Below are 6108 nucleotides of genomic sequence, written 5' to 3' on the forward strand. Positions count from 1 at the left end.
GATCACCTGATGGTAAGCATGGACACCCGAAACACCAGGAAACGAAACACAACGCAAGCGTTGTTTCACGTCGGTTTTCTGTGAGGCCGTGGTATCACTCCGGTCGAGCCAGACCATTCGTACTGAAGAATGACTCTTTCATACTTAATCCATACTCCTGTTTGATGGTTGAGTTTACAACCATACAATTTCACATACACTTGACACCCAGACCCGAAACAACAATTTGTGGATAACACAAAATGTTGCTCCTTGTGGAAATCGAAACTGCTACACGTTGCACTGCAGCCAGTTGGGAGACCCCGCACCAACTGTACATTCAAACTTAGGTATCTACGATGAGTCACATAGGTAAGTAATTACCTAACAGGTATTAGGTACATACACATACCTACCTATATCACATTTAAAAGAAAAAGAAATGGGGAAGTGTATAGTGCAGATACGTTACATAATATGACGTATAAAACCCATGGCATTTGTTCACAAGGAAGACACCATAACAGCTCTATATAAAACATGATATAACAAAGAAATGTGCGTAGTAATTATAGTTTAAAAACCTTCTTAATAGAAGTTGTTTCTATAATAGACTTTAAACTTTATTACAAGACGATTAAGTTGAGAATAGTGTGAATATGTTGGTGTAGGTTGATCTGCTGTGTGCGTGCTTGTTGCACTATAAAGGTGTTATGCAAGAGCCCTCTTACCTCCTTTCACTTGTATGTGTTGCTCATCAATAGCATGTTTGAGGGACTTATTTGTATTATTATACTACTTACTGCCTAGTCGGTTAAGTGATCATAAAGGTAAGTGTCCATAGGCCCGCATCTTACGCATCGCACGCAACGGATTTTAGTTTGTCTTGTATAGAAACTCATACAACTGCGTCCACTGATCCGCATCGTACGGACCGCATCATCAGCAATGCCACGTGCGATGCGTACCAATGACGTCATACGGAATGCGTACAATGGGTGCGATGCGTACGATGGATGCGATGCGTTTGATGCGGGCCTGTGAACGCTTACCTTAAGTGCGACTGCTATGTAAAGTAGTTTGTTGATTCTAATAGTAGATAGGTATACTTTTACCACAGGCACCTAATACAGACAGCTACCAAACCACCAAAGATTTTAATAAAGAATTTTCTTCACGTGACTGTAAACCTTGTTAAGGATTTTCCACCAGAGATGTGCTATGTAGCTATGCTACAAAGATGCAATAGCTAAGCTGTGAAACTATGCGACCGTTTCCACTAATACTAAGCTATGTAGCTATGAGGAAGATGCGCAGGTCGAGTATGCGATGTATTGATAGTAGGGAAGCCATTCGTAGCACGCATCTTTGCATATGTATAAAAACATAGCTTAGCTGAGCCCGTTTCCATCAGTGCTAACCTATGTGTACCAATGAATATGATTGTAGGAATCCAAACGCATCCACAGCAACGTAGCATAGCACAACTTTTGGTGAAATGCTTTTCCACCAAAGATGACCAGAGATTTTCCTAAACCTTGTTTATATTTGCACGTATGCAGATTGCGATCACAGTCAACGAAACCATTTGATTCTCGATTCTAAATAAGATTTTAGGTAGGTACTGGTTTTATATTGAGCTTTTATTCTAACAATCAGAATCTAAAAACGAAAGACTGAAATCCCAGGATTACCTGTGTTTAGTAAGGAACCTAACAAAAGTGGACGTAGTTGTATTTTCCCGAAGTATCAAGGTAGATGAGTTGTTATTATTCAGAGTTGGTACCTGAAGTGGCTGCAGTACTCATTTTATGATTTGCAGTAAAGCCAAAACCGAGTAAAGGATTTGAATTTGATTTTAGGATTAGGCAACGTGATTACGATTTTAGAAGGAAAGAGACTTTATAAATTCTATTTTGTTTATGGTATAAGGTGGTTTACGAGCAGACGGTACCTATGCAATCGACGACGCCCATGGATACCCGAAACTTACCAGACGGGATATTTAAGTACCATGTTTATTTTTGTCATAATAGTTAACGTGATTAGGTATTGTGATCTGAGAAGGAAAGTGCCTTTTTATATATATAGTTTTTATGGTATAAGCCGGTAAACAAGTGGACGGATCACTTGATGGTAAGTTAGAGATTAGAGAGAAGTAAGATTAAGGAGGTCCTCCGGCAATTTCATTTACACAATGAAACACAATGCAAGTGTTGTTTTACGTCAGTTTTCGGTGAGGCCGTGGTATTACTCCGGCCGAGTCGCCCTTTCGTGCCAAAGGCTTCGTATTGTAAGCAGATATGAACCATCTCAAATTCTGTGTGGTAGTTGGTTTACTACATTAGATTTGCCAGCAAATTGCACGGGACTCATAACAATAAGTATCTAATGCAAAGTGGGTGTTACGTTTAAACGTGGCTCTTCCTATATCGGGGGATAAAGTGAAGATGTAAAGTTATGTAAATAGCTTCTTTGAAAACAAACGGTGTGCAGCGAACATCGAAAATACTAATTGCGCAGCACTCTTAGCGTGCATTTAAGTACACATTTCCTATTTCACCCGCGCCTGGTGATCAACCTCTAACAAACACCAGTTTCATAAATGTAGTACTAACTTCAAACCTTCAGAGCATACTCCTTTTTAATAGGCCGGCAATGCACCTGTGACTACGCTAGTGTTGCGGGTGTCCATGGGAGGCGCTGATCAGTTACCATCAGGTGACTCCGTTGCTCGTACTCGCCACCTATTCCTTAAAAAAATTTGAAATTGTAAAGTAACTTGAGAAAATAAATAAGTTTTATTACCTATTATTTTTTATTGTTACTTGTGCAACGTCAACGTCACGCCTTTTATCAACGAAGGGGTAGGCTGAGGCATTACGTCGCGTAATGCCGCTGTCCAATTTACACCCACTTTTCACCATAAGTCCCATGTAATAGGGGGTGAGCCTATTGCCATATTATATTGGGCACAATTCCAGACTCCGTGCTACCACTGAGAAATAAAAAAAAAAAACGAAAAATGCCGAGTAATACTTTGTCCGACCCGCAAGTTAGACACGAGACCTCTTGTACGGCAGTCACACTTGCGACCACTCGACCAACGAGGCACGTCTTTTTAATTGTGTTATTATTATATTGGTATTGAACAATATATCTATTAACTCCTAAGTTTATGCTGGTCGTATTTTGTACCGCTATTTCTATACGAAGTCATTATAAGCGTTAACTGTGCGTGTGATTGAACAACGTTTATATTTCATGAAATTTTGTAAGCAGTTGTTCTTTAGCCGAGCTATTGTTTGTCGATATGCATAATTTAATTTGCAGTTGAATTCATTTTTCTTTTTATAACCTTCTAAATAATATTTTATACTATTTATGGCTATCATTGAAGTCTACAGTTGGTCTGTAAGTAAGTATCTAAGTGTCCTTATCTCAGTCTCGTTTTATATAATTTTTTTTTTATTTCATTAATTTTATGCTTCTCTAGTATTGTAGTAGCCATGTTGTGCAAATCTCAGGCTTAAATTGTAGATCAGTTCAGGTATTTTAATTTAAAATAGTGCCTTTTGTGTCGTTAATGCGTTCTTAGGAAGATTTAGGGAACAGTGAGTAAAGTTCCCTAAGAAAAGGAGGATCCTCCGACCAGGCGAGGTGATCATGCCTAGCGGGCTTTCTGCCCGACTGTTGTTCGTTGGGATTTTCTATCCATGTTTATTCGCATGTAAACTTCATATGTGCGATGTAGGATTTTATGACGTCATCGTCATCTATTGATTGGTCGTCAATAGTCTATGTGTGAGTTCTGGCATGTGTCGATCGTTACAAAGATGTATGAAAAGTTTTTTTGAAGGTTCATTGACCCGATACCAATCATTGTCATATCTTTGGGCACACCAGACGCACTTATGACTAGTTCAAAAAGGCAGTCTGACAAGATCTAGGTAAGTTAAGAGTACTGTCGTAGAATATTCTACTTACAAACGTTTTGCTTACATCCGTGTACCGTTTAGTGTTCCCAATTCTGTAGTTAAATGAGAAAGTATATGCATATTATTGTTAATATGTTATTGTATAGTGTGACCATAACTCATAGTCACCAATCTCGGTCAAATAGATGCTTAAACAGTTTCGTTAATTGCAAATTGTGTGTTATGTATGGGAAATATTTTAATTTTTAGATACTTGTAAGATGGATTGGTTGTCTACCTCTAGTTTTAGGTAAATAACATCTATACTATAACATAAATCGAGAAAAGCAGGAGTAGGAATGAAGTGGTATTTTGTCAGTAAGAGTCTGACACTGCCTCTCACCTCACCGACGTGGGAGAAGCGTCATAGTCATCACAGTAGCCAACGAATGGTTAATCCTACTAATATTATAAATGTGAAAGTTTGTATGTTTGTTTATTATTCCTTCATGTCAAAACAGCTGAAGGGATCGAAATGAAATTTGGAACAGGGGTAGATTATAGTCTGGAATAACACATAGTGTAAAGCCGCTGGCAGAACCCTAGTGTTATACTAAATTTATCTTCATTTTGTGACTATGTATGAAGTATGCAATACTATCTATATATTACTGAAAATGTAGGAACTAGGGATGTCAGTCGTGACCTTCAAACAGTCCAAAGTAGAGTTAGAGAACATCAAGGATATAAAAATATTATATTTAACAATAACTCCCAAGTCATGGCTATTATTCCACGTACAATATTTACATTACATTCAGAATGCGTAAATAATTCAAATTAAATATAACTAATTTATTTTATTTCAAACCTAGGCTGTAGTTCGAGCATGAACACAATTTACTTAAAAACAATGAAACTAAATTAAAATATTATTTATAGATATGTGTGTGTGAATTCTTTCCTTCTATTAAACTATGTGACTTCTAGGTTCAGTCTTACCTAATAGTGAAAGCTGCGGACTACTTACGAGAAGCAGGAGTAGGAACGGGATGGTCTTTAATCTGACACCCCTCTTGGCTCGCTCAAGGCGGGAGAAGTCATTGGAATGATTTCCCCTCTCAAAAAAAAAACCTAATAGTGACTACTCTTACTCTTGTCCGCGGGTGATGTCAGAGGCTAAGGGACTACACAATTGTCCAAGTCCTGGTATCAGCGCTCTTTGATAGGGAGACCTGAGCTTTGTAAACTGTGATAACCAAACCGCTTTTTAAGTAAGGAAGATACTGCAAATCCTTTTATGTAGAGGAGCCCCTTAACCCAGCAGTCGGTCAATGACATTGGGAAAAGATCTTACCAAAAATAATTTAGAAGACGGTGCTACTTTTACTTGAACACTAATTATAAAATCAATGTGCTCTCTAAAATGTTGAAGCTGAGGCCTCTTTGATTTCGATTAGTCATCGGTCGGCCCTCTTCAAAACAAAGTTATAAATAAACTTGAAGTATCAATGAACTTTTTGGTAGGCTCTTACGTTTAAATATAACCTGGTTAATCGTAACCGGTTTCAAAAGGCAAGGTTTAGTTGCGATTTGTGGTAATCTGTTCCATATATATAGGCATATAAGTATCCCGACCAGGGCTGCGGAAAAGCACAAGGAGTTGCCGTGACTTTCCCTCGAAGCAGGAGTTGGAACGTGATTTTTAGTTAGTAAGAACCTGAAGAAAATGATAATTTCTAATAATAAGTTTGAAATTGCCAACCCGCATTAAGCAAGCGAGGTGATTAATGCTCAAACCTTCTCCATGTGAGTAGAGGCTTTGGTCAGCAGTGGCCACTTATAGGCTGATGATGATGAAGAGTTTGACACAACCACTCGCCTTGTGCCTTTAGGAGTCATCATTTGATTGATTTTCTCCCCTCAAAGAAGGCATATATGTACATTGTACAAACTAATTTCTTAAGAGAATTAATTCTGATTCTAAAGTCATTCATCACAGGTATGTAGGTTTGTAGGTATTTAAGCAACGCATCGTCTACGTGAAAGGGTGTCGAGACTGATATGGTCATATTGGTCATAGTCCATGAATGACGGCAAAAGGATAGGTACGTACCTACCTATCCTTGTATGGAACTGACTTCCAATATATTGGAAGTATATTTAATAATATATAAGGATATTTAATAATATATTTATTGGAAGTTTATTT

Source organism: Spodoptera frugiperda, chromosome 1 (assembly GCF_023101765.2).
Source record: "Spodoptera frugiperda isolate SF20-4 chromosome 1, AGI-APGP_CSIRO_Sfru_2.0, whole genome shotgun sequence".
In the NCBI taxonomy this organism is placed as follows: Eukaryota; Metazoa; Arthropoda; class Insecta; order Lepidoptera; family Noctuidae; genus Spodoptera; species Spodoptera frugiperda.